The sequence below is a fragment of the Camelus ferus genome, chromosome 8 (assembly GCF_009834535.1).
Source record: "Camelus ferus isolate YT-003-E chromosome 8, BCGSAC_Cfer_1.0, whole genome shotgun sequence".
Classification (NCBI taxonomy): Eukaryota; Metazoa; Chordata; class Mammalia; order Artiodactyla; family Camelidae; genus Camelus; species Camelus ferus.
The window spans coordinates 55,317,242-55,336,498 of record NC_045703.1 but is presented as its reverse complement, the minus strand read 5'-3'; the positions used below and the strand labels follow the sequence as shown (position 1 = coordinate 55,336,498).

Here is a 19,257-nt window from a genome sequence, read left to right as displayed (position 1 = left end):
CCAAGGTCACACAGCTGTTCGTGGGATTTAAACTCAGGTAGTTTGCTTCCTGAGTATCCCTTGTACAAAATGGGTCAGGGGATTGCGGGTGGGAATAGGGCCAAATTTTAAGGAGACAAAACCTAGTGACAACATTGTAAATCAACTATACTCAATTAAAAAAAAGAAGCCTAATGAATAATAACTCAGTTCTATGCCCAACAACTTCCTTGGACTAATCCGAAGAGTTAGGGCAGATACTGCTCTAACCCCCAGAATAAGGCCCACTGTCATGACAGTTAAGTTCACGCTGGTTGCAGGCAATGTAGATTCTTCACTTACATTGACTATGGTGATTTGATTGCACAGAATCCTTATTTAACGTAGTGTTCAATTTAGAAATTTGATACCATCAGTTTTTTTTTTTTACTTGTTTTTCTAATGGAGGCAGCCATTATTTTTAAACCCCCAAAGGGAAAAAGCTCCTAAAGACTTCCATCTGTCTTGCAAGCACTGACAGAGAATTTCAGAGTTTAAACCTGTGGCCAATAGGCCCGCAGAACGAGTGTGTTTGTGCAGCTGTAGGACATCCTGATGCACTGACGTGAACAATATCCCCTGGACTTGCTACAGGATATTTAACAGATGAAACAATGCCACTCATACTTAGAGTTTAAAGAAAGCCTAATTAAAGAGGGAAAGGGTCACCCTGTCAATGGAAAATCAATTGTAATGTAAACAAAAGCATTTTAAGTTTCATAGATCACTGATACTGCTATAAACAAAGGGTTCTGGTAACAGATATGGTGGCTGTGTTTAGGAACAGCAAGAAGTATGTTACAGAGAAACAAGAAAGGAACTAACTAACTTCCTACCTTCCTTCCCTTCCCTAGCCATCTCCCACAACACTCAGAATCCGAGGTGGGGAGCAGGTCACGGTGTGCGGAGGGTGTGCTGTGCCTGAGGTAAGGGAGAAAAAGCTGACACACCTCCAGTGGACAAGCTACCAAGTGACAGAGAATTTCACCGCTCTGGGAAGACAGCAACCCCTCGATTTATGCTGAGCGTGTACGTGGGGCTGAAACTTCAGGAGAGAAGCTGGCAGACCTTGTATATAAATCGTAATCAAATCACATGTTATCTCTTGATTTTGAAGTGAGTAGTGACATTTTGCCCCAAACAAAATTAAGAAAAATTTCATCATAGAGGATGACTGTAACAGGAGTAATATTAAAATAACACATTCAATCTGAACCAATATCTTTGGGTCAAAAGATCCAGGAGAATCTATGTATAATGGGACTGACACTCTCTGTGGTCCAACAATCAGCCTGGCAGTCACATCACGTTCTGTAAGGAAACTGGTGGCCACATGTACAATTTTGGACTATCCTCCACAAGGCAGAAATGAAACCTACAGCCTTATACAATGAGGCGCAGGACACTGGGAGATAGAAGCTGAAAACTCCTGCAATGGAGGCAGAATGCTGGGAGAATTATGTCAATTAGTCATAAAGAGACCCCAAGGCACTCAGATTTATATCTCTGTCATTCAGTCAAGAAGTGATGGTAACAACCCAGGCACCTGAACTTGGACAGGTGCAGTGAAAATGGATTGGAAGTGATGACTAGATCCAAGAGACATTGAGAAGGAAGAAGCAAGGGGACCGAGGGGCTGCTTGGAGAAGTCACAGGCAACTCCATGGCGGGGACCTCTCCGAGGATGTGATGGATGTCAAGAAGAGATGAAGACTTGGAGGAAAGACCCACGGCTTGTGTTCAGGCACCACGGACATTCAGCGGACAGTGTCAGCAGACAATCAGAGATACATCGTTGGCACAGTAGCAAGAAGTCACAGTTGAAGTTATATGGGGTGGTCTTCTGAATAAAAGCACAGGTAAGTTAGGGAACACCTCTTAGGGAATGATCACATTAAGGAGGCAGCAGCCTTTACTCAATTAAAAAAAAACAAAACCTTAGACTCTGTACTAAGAGCGTAAGATAAAGGGAAAAGTTTATTTATTTGTTTTAAATGCACAAAGTGTAGTGTGTGGGGGGGGTCACTCAAGCATGTTTATGGGCTAAGAAGAGGCTGGAGGGAGGGAGAAAGCAAAGATCCAGGAGAGAACAGAGTAACACGTGGGAACCGAGTGCCCTCAGGATCACGGCCAGGCTTGGGTGGAGAAGCAGAGCCTGAGCCTCACGCGGGGAGTATGAGGAAGTCACCAGGACGGCAGGAAATGACAGCAGCAGCGAGATGGGAAGAGCAGCTCAGCAGGATGGCGTGCCTTTCAGATGAGAATCCACACAACAGTGGAAGCAAAACAGGCAGGAAGGGCTATCAGGAGTGGATCGAAGGTCAACAGCGAGGCGGGGAAGGAAAACTGAGCCTCTTTCAACAGGGGAGAGCTGCCAAGGAGAGGTGGGTTTCAGCCAAAATGAGAAAGAGAATGAAGGAGAAGTCCTCGAAAAGATGAGGATGTAGGAAAATCTGCTTATGGCGGAATGGAGTCATCCACTCATAATTAATTTATTGAGTAACTACAATAGACAAGGTAATGCACTGGGGCTATGATAGTGAGCAAAGATGGATTGATCTCCGCCCTTAGGAGGCTTCTGGACTATGATGGGGGCTGATGTCATCCTGGCGACCATCCATTCTGATACCCAAATATGGCAGGTACTCAGCACAGGGGACATGGGTTCGCAGTGAGGCCAGGGAGCGTTAGTTCTCTTGATGGGCATGGCATGAAATGGTCTCCAAGTTCGGAGTTAAAATCCAGGATAATACTGTTTAAGCATACAGAGATTTTGTCTAGTTTCATAACATTGCTTAAAAGGTAGAAACACCCTGTCTCAATTAAGCGGGAAATGATTAAAGGTCACTGAAAAGAAAGGATTAACATTCCTTAGTTTGTACACCTAATTCTCTAGAGATGGAAGGACCGGGCCGGGGGGGAGCGAGCAAGAGAGAGAGAGAGAGAGAGAGAGAGAGAGAAAGAGAAATGATTCCATCAGTTGTTTTTTTTAAAAAATAATTTTACAGTAATGATGCCTTTAGGTTGATTTTAATTTTTTTCTCCAATATAGTCACTAAAGATATCCCACTTGAGAGATGTTCTATTTTGGTTTCTTTCTTGAAAATGACATGTGTGTCAAGCAAACATTCCAGAGAACGGGCTGTACCAGCAGGACTTGGGTACAAAACCACACTGAAAGGCTCTGAATCCAATTAGGGCACCATCAAGCCAACAAACTGATTCCAAAATTCTTTTCTGATATAATTTTTATTAAAAATTTCAATACTGGCTTGAAGGAATGTTGAATGTGTACCAGAATGATGAAGAAGGCCCATAATTGAGCTTCAGAAGTAGCCAGTCACAACTCATTGACTTTTCCAGAAGCCGTAACATTATTTTTAATTGTTCTTATTAAGTGAGTAGAGGGGGAAAGACTGCCTCTTCAAGGAGTAAGTATATGAAGAAAAATTAATAATCCCCACTACCGTATCAGGAGTCCCATGAGGACAGGGACCGGGAGGGTTTTATTCCCAGTGATACCCTCCACCCTGTATGTAAGCCACGGAAGTTGGTTCATAAACATTTACAAAATGAATAACTAAGTTATGGACAAATGTTTGGCAATAATTTACACGGCCTGGCCTACCTAGGCTGATTTATTTTAGCAGGTCTTTCGATTTTTCACACAGAGGAAATTGTTTCCAACAGTGCCTTCCTGCAGCATTCCAAATATTTTGAAAGATAATATAACAAACACTAAAGTTGGAAATTGAGACAATATCATAGCCAGCAGGAAGGATGATTACCCCTCAGAAGAATGGTACACACATTGGTGACAAACGTTTCAGGTGAACAAACAATTGCTGCTTACTGGATCATTTTAAACAAGTTTAAAAGACAATCAGCAAAGGTAGATCCCTGAAAACACAGTTGAAATCATTTAGATAGGAAAATAATCTTTTAAGACCTTTCTATTTTCACACAGCGATGAATGGTGAAAATTACTACCTCCTTTTTTTTTTAAGAAACTACCCATTCTTTGCCTCTTTTAAGAGGCGACTACTCTGACGCCGCCTCCTTCCTTCTCTAAACACTCTAAGCACATCAGGCATCTCAGACTTGTCTTCAGTCTCCGCCTTCTTTCTCCTAATTGGGTAAGTCAGAGAGGCAACTCACTTTCAAGGTAAAGTAACTAGGGAAGGTTAACTCTCTAACTAAACTGGAACTAAACCCCAACTGCTTTCATTTTTTCCATTCTTTTCAGGCATTACACATGAGAACTTGAATCTCTCAGAAAACTAGGAAACCGTATAGAAAATCATGAAACCGTATTTTTAACCTTAAGTCAGATTCTTCCATAAGATAACATTATGAGGGATGTTGAGCTCTGCGTTGCTACTTCATACTTTCAGTTCACTAAAGACATCAGAAACTGGTAGAATGACATGGTCCTCTGGGCGCAAATATCTGACTACACAGTGCAACATCTCAGTTACGAGAATCACTTCTAAGACCAGCAACCAGCTACTTTTTGCTCAGTGGAAACAGAAAGCACCGCCTCTCCTATCTGAACTTTTAGTTGAGTATCGACTCCCTCCTGTTACACCACTATCTTAATAGGGGCCAACACAAATGGAGAGACGGTTGACACGCTGCTCTGTATTAAAACCTCCAGAGAAATAAGAAAATGTTTTGTTTTAATTCTTTACCTTATTTGGCACCCAGGTAACACTCTTTATATGCTTAAAAAAATAACAGTCATGTGAGTATAAACACAGACCTGTGAGTATCGTAGAGGAAAAACATGGGCTTTGGGGCCAAAAAGACTTTAACTGAATCATCTTTCCTTCACATCCTAGCTGGAAAACTTGGAAAAGTCCTTCAACCTTTCAGAGTCTTTGCCTCATCCATAGAAAGGGATAATACAATTTACCATTTGGGTCGTTGCTAGGGTAACGGAGAGAATCTAGGTGAGGGGTCATACCAATGTTCAAGAAAGGTCAGCGCTTCCCACTTCTCCTAAGCAAGTGGGAAGGAGGCTTTTAGTAAAAGGTTTGGAGAGAATAAATGATAGAAATGGATTGATTATTTCTAATCTGGAGCAACAAGGGTACTGAAATTTCTTTGAAAGCTATTTTCCTGGTCTTCCAAAGAGCTCCAGGAAAACAAAAACAACCCCCCCCCCCCACCGGCAAAACAGACTCCAGCATGGAGCCACGTGTGTTCTCCACTGTTCTTAAGACAATTGCTGGGGGCTGCTGAGACCGACTAGCACTTAAGGGAGATCCCCATCATCCTACAGCAGGAATGCCCTGGACTAAGGGAAGGAACAAAGCAAGAAGGTCAACATCACCTACAAGGATGGGAGAGAGTAGCTAGACCTGGACTCAGCTCTATCTCCCACCAGCTATAAAGTTGCACTTTTTATTTTTTACACTTATACCTGCAAAAAAAAAAAAAAGTAATGTTAAAAAAAGACAATCTATTTTATTCAGAAGGCTGGTTGCTTACTTGGTTAAAAAAATACTTAGTGATTCACATCGAAAATGTAGTTATAAAACTGTCTACAATCTAGCTGGGCTACAAGCTGCTATTGCTTCTAGTGTTTTTGTTTTGTTTGTATTTTTCCCTTTTTTCTTTTTGCTATAGGTGCCGAACACAGGAAGTTGCATTTTACTCCTGTTTCCAAATATGACTAATGTCAAAATCTAAAGAGGAAAAAAAAGTTCCGTCTTGTGACTCTGTTAACCTCAGATCCTTTGCAGTTAAGGTCACTTTCATGCTCAACATAGGCGGCGAAGTCCTGAAGCACTCCTGTTTACTGGGAATCGTTACCTGCTGGACTGGCTGAGAAATCATTGCAAAGGAAGCCTCTGTTGATTCTGCACCCTTCTTTTCTTCAGATCTACTAGGAATCTTGGGCTCTTTTTCTTTGCCCCTAGGACTAGGTCCCTAGCAATAAAAATAAAGTTGGACTGGCACTGCAAAACCATAAGTAATTATTAATTAAATCCTTATCCATTATTTTCATTGTATAATAAGACTGCATTTCTAAGCCTTAGGATACTGAATTTTGCATCTGAAACATCAGGGTCTTGGATCCACGTGAAGTATTCTCACTTGAAAGAACACTAATGTTCTGTGACTTTTAACCTTTCTTCGATTGAGTGTTCAGCAGATTCTAATCTGCAAAATGCCTTAAAAGATGAAAGTGACAGTCACAACTAATAGGGATGGAGGCTTGGCTAAAAGCTCCTGCACACCCCCCACCCCCAGCCCATCACTGTTTGGACTCAGATCAAGGCCCGAAAGAATTGGGTCTTGCATGCAGCTCTTTTGGCAATGTTTTCTATCTCAGCCATCTGAAGATCTAACTTTTAGGAAACCCCTGGTCCAAAAGGTGCCTTAAAAAATTAAATAATTTTTGAGGTTACTGGAGAGTTTTAAATACTTTTAAGAGAGGACCTAGGATTGCTAGATTCAGATGCACCCATATCTTACTTGTGTGCTTAACTGGCTTGAGGGACCTATTCCACCTAAATTAAGGGATTTTGAACTTCAAAGAGTTGAGTGTACTTCTGAAGCATTATCTTCATGATTTGTGACAAGATGAGCAAGTCCACCCAAACTGTCCATCTCAATGAAGAGTGTCCTGTGAAACTTAACAAAAGATAAGGAGGTATCAATGAAAGCCTTCTGGTATTTTGCAATGTGTATGGGACATGATACAAAGGTGTTTAGTCACATATGTATCATCTTTGGATTTCTAACCCGACACAATGGGGCTGCTACATTTTCTAGTAAGAACATTCTTGTTCTGGTTTTACTTTGACAGGTGTTTAAACACTATCTTTCTTTAGCATCCCTATTCATTGTCTTTCTTATTTTAGCAGGTCTTTGTGAAGAGACATGTCATTCTGCTGGATAGCAAACACATCTAAGACAATGAAAGCATACAAAGTAAGAAAAATCAAATACTGAAAAGAAAAAATATACATGGAGTGACATCTGGGAACAAGACATTTCTCTAAATAGACAGCCTCACCTAAGAAGGTTATAAAACTAGTCAGGTAGCATGCGTTCAGCTGCTGACCACACTAGAATGAGAATCTTGATCTTTTCCCCCCGCTCTCAGCATTACTCAAATCAATTTGGCTGTTCCGATCACAAGATACTGGTCATTATTTCTTATAGCAGAAATACAATGTTCGTTCAGATTATTTTCCAATTTGACCCTATATGCTTTTTTTTTTTTTTTTTTTTTTTTTTACTCTATATACTCTTTATATTCTATGCTTTACTTCTTGAGTGGCACTGCCTAGGGACACTGGTTGGTTGTCATGGCTGAAAAATCACCAGCGCATCCTCTTACTCAAGTCGTCTCTAGAGTATGTGGCACCGTTGAAGGTGAGCAGGGAAGAGGCTATAATCTGTTGAGGAGTGGAAATGAAGAAACCAGAATAAAGACAATGGATCCAGTATGCTTATGGGCCATGGTGAATGGATCCCAGTTTGTCAACTTCTTTTTTGGACACTGTCATGGGTTGAACTGTGCCCCCCTCCCTCCAAATTCATATGCTGAAGTCTTAACTCCCAAGTACTTCAGAGTGTGACTGTACTGGATATGGCCTTTAGCGAGGTAATTAAGGGAAAGTGAGGTCCTATGGGTGGGCCCTAATCCAAAAGGACTGGTGTCCTTATAAAGAAGATGAAGTTTGGACGTGGGTGTGCGTGGGCACAGAGGAAAGACCACACAGGGAGAAGGTGGCATCTTCAAGCCACGGAGACGCCTCAGAAGAAAACAAGCCTTGATCTTGGACTTCTAAGTTCTAAGTTCTTGGATTCCGAAACTGTGAGAAAATGAATTTCGGCTGTTTGAGCCACCCAGTCTGTGGTAATCTGTTATGGCAGCCCTCGCAAACTAGATACATTTACTATTGTCTATAAAGCTACTTATTCATACAACGAAGGCAGAGAAAACGTCCCACGGCTTTCAACCTCACCTCTACCTCTCCCCACCTGAGAGAGGGGAGAGGAAGCTTCTTCCAAGGCTTCTGTGCTCTGCTGACGTTATGATGCCTTTGTAAATTAAAACATCGTCGTTTGAAAAATGAGGTATAACGTGTTCTGACATTCTGCGGTTGGATGACTAAAGGGGGTTCGGTTTTCTAAAAGGGCACAGCTCTAGATTCTTTTTTAAAATCTCAAGTTTGATTTTATCCTTTTCGTGTTTCCTTTCAAAGAACTGGCAGCCAAATACTTTCCAAGAGACAGAACACCAGTTGCGCACATATGTATACAATTCCGTTTCAGGAGACTTTAGGAAAATGAAACACAGCTCAGCTGGGCCTGCAGGAACGTTCGACATGAGCCCCGTTAACTCGTTCTGCCTTCTTCCAAGTTTCCATCCTCAGCCGGCTCCTCCACAGACAGACGGGCAGGTCAGCACAAGTTAACTTTACAGATGTAGAAGAGATCTTGAAAAACACAAAATCGCTTTAAATAGATGGAATCAGCAACAGCGAATCGAAATTGTCCTCCTCAATCCTGTGGGGCTACCCAGCTGTTGTCAGAAACGTTTTTATTCTGGAAGGAAGGTCCAAGGCCTTGCTCAGAGCACCTTGGACAAACAACGCTGGCCCTCCTCAGAGAGGCTGAGAGACTCTTCTAAGAGATCCCAATTAAAACTGCCTGGAGTTGACGCCACAGTGGGTGATGTACTGCCAACAGGCACACTACTGAAAGGAAAGGACCCCGGAAAGCACTGAGGCAAAAATAAAAAGGCAAACGTTTCCAAAAAGGAACATATGAAAAGAATTTTTACATAAATGATTGCTTCCTTTTGGAGTTTTGACAATTTGCTGCCCACATTTCTGAAAGAGAAAAGGGCCCGGCCTCCTTTTTAGAAATATGTTCTACTGAAATCTTTCTTACAGTTCCTCCCACTCATTATTAAACACTTGTTTTCATCAAGCGCCCTGTTCTTTTGACTTTGGTTCCTCGATAAGTAATTAGCAGGCAGCTACCTCGGATGAAGTTCACGGGGGTCTTCCTCAAAAGTCCACAGAGTTGAAATTCTGCGACTTTTCCTTAAACAGTAATTGCCCTTCTACTGAAACTCTTTCCCTTTGAATGGCACTGCATTTAGCTCAAACCTGACTGCGGGAATGAATTATTTTGCAGCTTATAATATTATTAAAACGTACGTAAGAGCAAAAAATTTCCTGGCAATGAGATTTTGCCAAAATTGTTCTTGGCAATGGGAATACTTGCTCGTGAACAAGACATATTAATGACCAAATTCATCAAGGCACTGGGTACAGAACATTAGTGTTTTGAACTGGACAGTTTGTAATTTCTACCTCCAGTCAAAGGAAGATACGCGCGTTGTTAATGAAGAGAAATTGTCATGTGAAGCCACCCTTTAAATACTGCTAATGTCCAGAGATTTCTCACTTCAAGAATCTTCTGTAATACTTGTTGAAAACCCAGATTCTGAGGTCCCTCTCCAAAAGATTCTGATTTTACTGGCCTAGAATATGGAGCCCAGAAATGAGTATTTTTAGCAAGCATATTAGGTAATTCTCAGAATCAGGTAAGTCTGTGAAGTACCAACCTTCAGTTGTAATACCCTCGCCAGACCAGTATCCCATAAGGATGACAAACCCTTAAATAAAATGCACAAAATACAGGAAAACTAGTTATTCTATACAGACCTTAAACATGAATCCTTTAAAAAAAATCAGCAGTAGATTACTATCACAGTAAACATATTTTAATTAGTCTATTCTATTCAGCTATAAAACTTTTAAATGCTCATAAAATGTCTTTAGACCATAACAACAAAAAAAGGTCAAAATTGAGTTCTTGTGTGACAACCATCCAAGAAAATCTTTTGAAATTAATTAAGAACTATTTGCTAAACTACTAAAAAAACCAAAACAAAACAAAAAACTAGTCTTATGGATAAAGAGAGAGAAAATGTTAATTGTGATGAATAATAAGTGATGGTGGGTGTTTGTGCATATACAGCAAGTTTGCTCAACCTTATGACCCAGCCAAACTGTCAACTAAGTAGGAAGCCAGGAAAACAGGCACTTTCAAATACAAGGTCTCAAAAAAGAAAAGAAAAGAAAAAGCCCCATGAGCTTTTCTCAAGATGCTATCTGGGTGCTCTGCCAAAATAAGGAAATAGCTGCAGAAAGAAATCAGACATGGCTCCAGCTATGTGGAGATCCAACATAAGAGGGAAGTGGAAGGAATCCCCGGGATGATGTGAAAAGAGATCCCGGCGCAACAGCTGGGCAGCAGGCTTAAAGGAAACGCCATCTAAATTGGAACAGAACAAAGACCTCAGATAAACTTCTCAAAGAAGAACTTGAAAGGATAACAAAATTGTCTGGACATACTGAGGCGAGACCCGTCTCGGAAAGGTTTGGGGATGAGTATATAAGACCCTTAGCAAGCAAAAGCACAAACAGGGAAAGCAAAAGCTCTGCAAGAAGGAGGCTTAGCTATCATCAGCTCGTATGTAGTTGTAAGGAATACTGATCTGATCCAATGTACAATGCAACAATGTTAAGAAGATGAGAATGTGGGAGGATGGGAAATGCTGATTGGGGTGGGGGCAGGGGTGAGAGGAGGTGTGAAAAAGGAAGCTATGCCTTTAATTTTCATACTGTGAAGTCAGTACTGATGTGTCAAGCTGAACAATCAATAATTTGCCACGTAAGCACGCTATTCAGAGATTGGAGGTAAATACTCAAGAATCAGTTTAAACAACTCTACATTTCTTGGATGCTACTAAACTTTCTGATCAGTTCCTACCACTCTACTAATTTACAGTCTGGCCAAACAGAGCCAAACATTTATTTCACCATTTTTGTGTCAGGCATATCTAGGAATAAGGAGACACATTGGGGAACAAGACAGATAAATCCTCAGCTCCCAGAACTTAGGTCCTAGTGAAAGGAGACAATGAACAAATAAACACACACACACACACACACACACACACACACACACACACACACACACACACACACACACACACACACGATAATCTGAGTGATAAGTGCAATGAAAGAGCAGAGAAGTGTGACTGAGGGGCAGTGGGCAGGAGAGGTCCCTGTTTAAGGGATAATGAAGGGAGCTGGAAGCAAGGAACCAGATTTGGAAAGAGCCAGGGGGAGAGGGTCCCAGATGCCCTGGGCTAACAGGGAGCAGCAAATGTCAAGACCACAGGTAAGAGTGAGCCAAGCTTGTGTGATAACTAAAAAGGGAGTGAAGCTGTGGAGGGAGGCGGGGCTGGGGGGGAGAGGTGGGTCAGGGAGATGGAAGGGGTCAGGGATCATACAGCCCCAGGGTGAAATCTGGATTTCATTCTAAATGCAATGCAAAGACATAGGAAGGTTCTGGGTGAGGAAATGACATGATTTATGTTTTTAAAAAATTACGTTAGCTATTGTGTGGAAAATAACTTGCAGAAGGCTAAGAACAGAAGCAGGACACCAGCCCCAGCTCACTGCAGTGGTCCATGCGAGGAGTGGCCAGGGCTTGGACTGTGGCAGTAGAGAGAGGGAGAAGTGAGTGCACATGAGATACATTTTGGAAGAAAAAATGGGCAGAACAAGTTGATGGATCAATGTCAAGAAGAAAGGGAAAACCCCACGGATGACTCCTAGATTTTTGTCTAGAATAAGAGAGTGGTTGGAGGTATCATTTGGTGAAATGTAGGAAGTCAAGGGAAAAACCAGTTTGGAGGGCAAAATAAAGGATTCTGTTTAGACCCACTACCTGTGAGATGCCCCTTAAGAACTGGAACAGACCTGTGAAATAGGCACTTGTCTATTTGAGCCTGGAGCACAAGGAGAGGGCAGAGATGCAGATATAAACTTGGGCATCACCCTACTCGCACTTCTCCAGCCACCCTCCAGGTCAGGTGTTCACCTCACCTTGGTGGATTAACGCAGTCTACCTCTTGGTTCCTGCCTTCAGTCTCCCCCGTGAAATCAACAATGCAAGCAACAGGCAAATTCAGCCCTTTAAAGTAAAAGCTCTCATCATTTCTCTCACTTGATTAAAAGCCTTCCATGGTTCCCACTGCCTGTGTCTTGCACTCTTGCCTTCCAACCCTCTCCATCTCAGAGCCTGAATTCTTGTCCCTCTTCGGTACTTTTCCACCTCTCTGGTTTGTTCCCGCAGTTCTCTGGGGTCCCTTCCCTTCTAGCCTCATTTCTGCACATCTTCCCTTCCCTAAGTATCTCCTAGGCTCAGACCCTTGTGAGCAGGGTCTGTGCATGATTTACCTTTGACTCTTCCCCCACAGCCTAGCATGGTCCCTCACACCTTAATTACTTCAGTTCAGGAACTGTCTGTCTGATGTAAGTGCCACTCTGTCTTCCTTCTTACTATCCCCTCACAAAATGAGCTGATTTGCAGGATATGCCATTTTCCTAGTATTAAGGGTTGCAATGTTATATCTGCCAGAAGGTTTATATGAATAAAAACATCCAGTCCCTTGAAATGAAAATAAATGGAGGAGTAGTTTACAAATATAAACGATAATGGTTAGACCCAACTTTTTAATGATATCCGTCCATTCTCTTCTGGGAAACAAAAACTGTTGTTTTTGGTTCTGGTTCCCCTGCTTCAGATGGGGGTTGGGGGTGAGGCAACCAGGTAGTGTTTATTTTCTTAGGACCATTTCTATCTCAATATCACTTCTACATAAGTTACCTCTTCACTAAATATGAAACTTTACTCTCAAGAAGAGCAACTCTCAAGTAGCCAGTTACACGAAAGTTTCCCGGGTCAGGAAAACATGTTGGAACTTTTCCTCTATTCAGATTAAAGAGGCTTAATTAGAGGACCAACAATCCAGGCTTCTTAACTCCTTTTCTCCTGCATTAAGTAGGCAAAGCATGAAGTCTGACTCACCCATTGGCTACTATCTTTTCAGACTGCTGGAGATAGTATAAATTTAAGCTGAAAACATTTGGGATATTACTCACTGGCCAGACCTGATGAGCAATGGACCAAAGAGAAGTAGTTGAGATTCAAATTTGCTCACTCCTCTTTCTCTCCAACAGACCGACAATCACATTATGATCAAACAGACTAAGAAAATCAAACCTAAAAAGCAGATGGCTATATTAGAACCTATAACCTAGAACAAGTTAAAAAAATACCAGGTTGAAAACCAGCTGTTGGATTTAAAGCTGAGTCAGATTCCATGACAGCTAGGGAAAAACTAACACAGTTGCAGGTCAGCTCATGGCTTTAATTCCAGAGGGGTCCGGGGGTCCAGGTGGACACCTGATGTGACAATATCCAAAGCAGGGGAAACCCAGGACTGTCACACTGCTTTCCTTATAAATGAACGTCCTCTGTCTCTGTCCATATATATTTTTCTTTTTGTATATATTTTAAAAAATAGAATCGTATAACTTTAAAAACTGCCTTTTCACGTTTTTGTTTATTATGAAAGTCACTTTTCAAATATAGTTTTACATCATGTTTAAATGGCTTATTCTATTACCTGACTATATCTCAATTAATTCAACAAATATCTTTCCATCTGACTATTTTAGGTTATTTCTAATCTTTGTCTTTGATAAACATTGCTCCAGTGAACAAATATTTACTATCTTTACAATGTTTGTAAAAGTATATGCACATTTTAGTATTTTTAATATATATTACTCAGCTGCTCTCCGATAGGCTGTACCAATTCAAACTACCACAAGACAATCACCTCCTGGAAATCATTCCTTTTAATCTTTACTAAGTTCATAGGTAATGAATGGCACCCATTTTCTTTTTTTATTGAATTGCTTATACTTTATTCATTACATCAAATAGTTACTTTGCATTTCTTCTTCGGTTAAGTAACGTGGGCAAGTGAACTTAACTCTCATGCTTCAGTTTTCCTCATCTGCAAAATGGGGATATTAATAGTAGTTACCCTCTATGGATGTTGTGAGGATTAAAAAGTTAATTCAAGCAAAGCACTCAGAATAATTCCTGACCCATAGTGAGTTCACAATTATAGCTACTGGCTATTTTGAAAAATTCCTATTCATGTTCTTTACTCATTTTTCTATTTGAATCTTTTATTATTGATTTCTTTTTCTTACTGATTTTTAAGAAGTCTTACAACATTAAGCTATTAGTCATTGTTTTCTATATACAATACAAATATTTTGTCCACTTCATGTTTTCCTTTTCCGATTTGCTGATGATGGGTTTTTTGCCATGCAGAAGTTTAAGGACTTGATATCATTAAATCACTCACTTTATAATAAATTACAGAGATTAAATATTCAAATATGAGAAAAATAGGAAAGGAAAACATGTTTCTTGATAATTTCAGTTTGTAAGAAAGAAAAGGATAGATTTGACTCCATGAAAGTTTAGTTTTTATATTAAAAAAAAATAAGAGTATTAAAAACACAAAAAATATTCACAATATATAACAGACATAAGGCTAATCTTAACATACAAATCTTTGAGAAAAGAAAACATAAAATAAGGAAAAGCTATAGATAGGCAATTCTGAGAAAAAGAAATACAAATGCCCTATTTCACTTATAATCAAAATGAGATACTACTTTTTAACATACAGATTTACAAGGAATGTTAAAAGTTAATTATACACAACTTTGTGGTCCTATACAGTTGTGCAGAGTGTTCACTGCACAAGGACAACTAGACAAGGGAGTGAGCTGGGGCTGAATTCCTGCTAATGTACCACTTGTTAAACCATATGCCTGCAGGGCTGCCTCACCCAGAGGGAGTGACTTCTATTTCTCTAAAAGGGCCATATGCTTTAAGAGAGACCCTGATATGCAGTGTTGGTCAGAGAGTGCAGAAAGAGGAAATCCATCTAGTGAGCAGATCTACTGACACAGCTCTTAGAGAGCACTTCAGCAAAGTCTATTCAAACACTACAAATCTTTTGACCCAGCAATTTCATCGCAAGGATTTTACTGGTACACATAGTGCGAGATATTTAGATAAGGATGTTCATTTCAGCTTTGTTCATAACAGCACACACACAAAAGAACTCCAGAACAATATAAAAATACAAACATAAAATGTAAAAACACAATAGAGTTCTTTTAAAGGAAATTATGATATATCCACATAATATTGTTTATAGATTAAAAACATCAATATAGAAATATTTTCAAGTTACATTACGTGAAAAACTCAAACTCTAGAGCAGTAAGCATAATGTCTTGCTTATACTTTGAGAAAGATTATACATGAATAAAAATGGTCTCAAATGAAAAAAAAGTTGTTCATGCTGCATTATAATCAAAAAAGAACTGGGGGTCTGGGAGAGAATAAAATAAAATAACAAAATTCACTTTTGGTAAAGTTTGACTTTTGACCATGTGCATGTTATTTTCATTAAGAAAAATAAACTATACATTTTTGTCTTTACGATTTCTTCTAATACTGACTTTACAAGGAAATGGATAAATAACCCAGGCAGGACAAAAATAAGGCCTTGACAAAAATATGGAAACCCAGAAATAGAGATAGATATAGAGACGTTCTATCACAGTCTAGGTGGGATCCTACGTATTTTACTAACTTATTCCCTTGTCTTCTAAAAAATGAAAAGAGTGGCTTTGTCTGCCCTTTCAACTCAAAGGTTCTGGCAAAACAACCAAGAGCTGATCTGTGGGATAGTGGGTGTGGGGTGGAGCTGAAGACTGGAATAAATAGTTACTTGATTCAGATAACACCCTTCAGATGAGAGAGCCAGAGCAACATGCAATTCTTGAAGTAAAAAAAAAATAAAATAAAAACAATACACAACTCTCATTCCTATAATCACCGGCTTCAAGTCAGGCTGCATTGAGAGTATTTGTTGATTCATTCGTATACTCAACAAACTATTTTTGTATCCAACCTGTCATGCCCTGTACTGGGCAATGAGAACACTCGAAGTCTCAGCACTTCAAAGGCATGAGGCCATAGCCATGGGGATATACCTATTTAGCCTATGCTTAGAAATAATAAATCTAATCCTCAATAAAATACTAGGAAACCAACTCCAGTAACATAGAAAAAGGATTATATATCATCAAATACATCATATAAAAAGGATTATACATACATCATAGCCAAGTAGGCTTTATCCCAGGAATGCAAGGTTGGTTTAACGTCTGAAAATCACTTAATGTACTATGCCATGTTAATAGAATGAAGGATAAAAACCATATGGTCATCTCAGTAGAAGCCAAAAGAAAAAAAAAAAAAGCCTTTGACAAAATCTAACACTTGCATGATAAAGATGTTCATAAACTAAGAATAGAAGGAAACTTTTTGATAGAAGACATCTATGAAAACCCCACAGCTAACATGACACAATGTTGAAAGACTGACTGCCTTTCTCCTTAGATCAGGAACAAGACAAGAATGTTCACTCTTGCCTCTTTAACATTAATCCATATAATAAGTGAGGGCATTTAGACAAGGAAAAGAAATAAAAGATATTCAGATGGAAAAGAAGAAGTTAAAATATCTATTTGCACATGACCTTGTATATAAATCTTGTATATAATATGACCTTGTATATAGAAATACTAAGGAATCCACTGAAAAACTGTTAGGACTAAAAAAATGAGTTCAGCAGATTTACAAGGTACAAGATCAATACATAAAATCAATTTTCATATATCTCTACACTAGCAAGCAACATTCTGAAAATGAAATAAGCATACAATTTCATTTAAAATAGCATAAGATGATAAAATATTGATAAATGATAAATTTATCAAAGAAAGAACAAGACTCATACACTGAAAACTACAAAACATGGGAAAAAATCAAAGATCTAAATAAATGGAAAGATATTTGTCTTTATGGGTTGAAATACCTCATACTGTTAAGAGAACAATTATTATTCAAATTGATCTACAAGTTAAACACAATGCCTATTAAAGGCTCAGGTGGTTTTTTGCAGGCATTGACAAGCTGATTATAAAATTCATATGAAAACTGAAGGGGATCAGAATAACCATAAGAATTTGGAAAAGAAGAACAAAGTGAGCAGACTCACTCTTTTCTGTTTCAAAATTTAATACACATCTAGACAGGGTGGCATATTAATAGACAAATACATCAGTGATAGAATTGAGAGTTCAGAAGTAAATTTGACATATATAATCAATTGATTTTTGACAAGGGTGCCAAGACAATTCAATAGGGAAAGAAACGTCTTTTCAACAAATGGTCCTGGACAATTGGATGTCCACATGCAAAAGAATGAAACTGGAACCTTATATCACACTATGCATACTGACTTAAGGTGTATCACAGACCCAAATGTAAGAGCTGTATCTGTAAAACTCTTAGAGGAAAATGTACGTGTAAATCTTGACATTGGTTAGGCAATGGTTTCTTATATATGACACCAAAAGTACAAAGAACAGCAACAACAAAGTAGATAAACTGGGCACAATAAAAAATTTAAGTTGCAAATCATAGTACCAAGAAAGTGAAATTACAGCTCTGAGAATGGGAGATAGTATTTGCAAACCATATATCTGACAAGGGACCTCCATCCAGTATATAAAGAACTCATAACTCAATAATAGGAAGTCAAATTACCCAATTAAAATTGGGCAAAGGATCTGAACAGTCATTTCTCAAAGAAGATATACAAATGACCAATAAACACATGAAAAGATGCTCAATGTCGCTCGTAAGTAAGGAAATGCAAATCAAAACCACAATTAAATACAGCTTCACACTTATTTAAAGATGGCCATAATCAAAAAGATAATAACAAGTCTTTATGAAGTTGTGGAGAAACTGGAACCTTCATACATTCCTGGAGGCAATGTAAAATGGTACAGCTGCTTTGGAAAACTCACAGTTCCTTAAAACATAACATAGTGTTACCATATGATCCACCATATTATTCCACCAAGAACTTTTATATGAAGTTCATTGCGGCACTATTCATAGAGCCAAGAAGTGAAAATAATCCAAATGTCCATCAACTGATGGATAGATAAATAAAATGCGATATATTAATACAATGGAATATTATTTGGCAATAAAAAGAGACAAAGTACTGACACATGCTACAGCATGGATGACCTGTGAAAACATCATCCCAAGTGAAAGAAGTCAGTCACAAAAGGCCACATGTGGTATGATTCCACTGATACAAACTGTTCAGCATAAGTAACTCTACAGAGACAGATAACTAAGGCCTGGAGTGGAGGTCGAGAAGGACGGGGGAAAAAATGGATTGATGGCTGCAGAACACTGTGAATATACTGAAAAACAATGAATTGTACACTGTCAATTTGTGAATTTTACAGTATGTTAACTATGTTAATAAAGTTGTTCTAAAAAAATAGAAATAATGAGTCAAACTGCACATTTTCAGAAATAATTATGACTGGTCTTCTTAGACCCCAGAGAAACAGATGCAGCCCTAAGCTGAAAGGTTCAAAAGGGCCTGAAATCAAGAGAGTGAAAAACAAACTAACTTGTGGCCTTTGGTGATGGTTTTTACAAAAGCCCAAATCGAGGAACAAGTCCAAACTACCCAACTCTGTGCTATTGATTCCTCAGACTCAAAGAGATCTTCCCCTATGAAAGCATTTAAGATGGGAATCATCCTCACCACAGTTATCCGTAGTAGCCACTCTGGATTTAAACAGCTGGTAGGTGCCTGAGGTCACACAGAACAAAGATCTTCACACCTTTTGTGAAGCCAGTAGCGAACAGCTAATAAGGAGTGAAGGAAATACTTGGAAGAGTAGAGGGTCTGACGTTCTCAGACTCAGAACACCATCATGGTTACGAATCTTAGGTACAGCAACCAAATGTTCTGTTTTGGTTGTTTCTTAAATTTTCATTTGGAATCTAACGGCAAAACTTTAGGGAAAAGGAGTGACAGTGATAGAATTTAGAGAACCTAAGCGGGTATCATGAGAAAACTGCTCTGTTCTTAACCATACCAAGACTTCAGCCATAACAACTATCATCCCTTAGCCAACAAAACAAACCGCAAAACCTTCTACTCATGATGTCAGGATTGGTCACTTCAGTGTATACAAACTTTCAATCAACTAAACAGAGGACCTACAATTTAAGTATAACACCATTCCATGAGATATTTCTCTGAAGCATCTTTTATGGTCAAGCATAACTTTTTGTTTTAATTACTTTTTGTATAAACAAACTGCCCAACTTTCGACATGATTAGTCATTTTACTAGGA

At 39.2% G+C, this 19,257-nt stretch overlaps 1 protein-coding gene across 9 annotated transcripts in view; it reads right to left on the bottom strand.

Annotated features, from left to right (window-relative positions):
* The window catches only part of PHACTR2 (phosphatase and actin regulator 2), a 240,555-nt gene that overhangs the window by 91,694 nt on the left and 129,604 nt on the right, over nucleotides 1-19,257 (bottom strand). The window contains exons 1-2 of one of the 9 annotated variants that reach the window (XM_032485066.1): nucleotides 5,836-5,840; nucleotides 1,007-1,008 (exon numbers count right to left, since the gene is read on the bottom strand). The exons of the other annotated variants lie outside the window; for them this stretch is intronic. The gene's annotated coding sequence lies outside the window, so the exon portion shown is untranslated. Of the gene's footprint in view, nucleotides 1-1,006; nucleotides 1,009-5,835; nucleotides 5,841-19,257 lie in introns of those variants that run through there. 9 annotated transcript variants of the gene reach the window in all.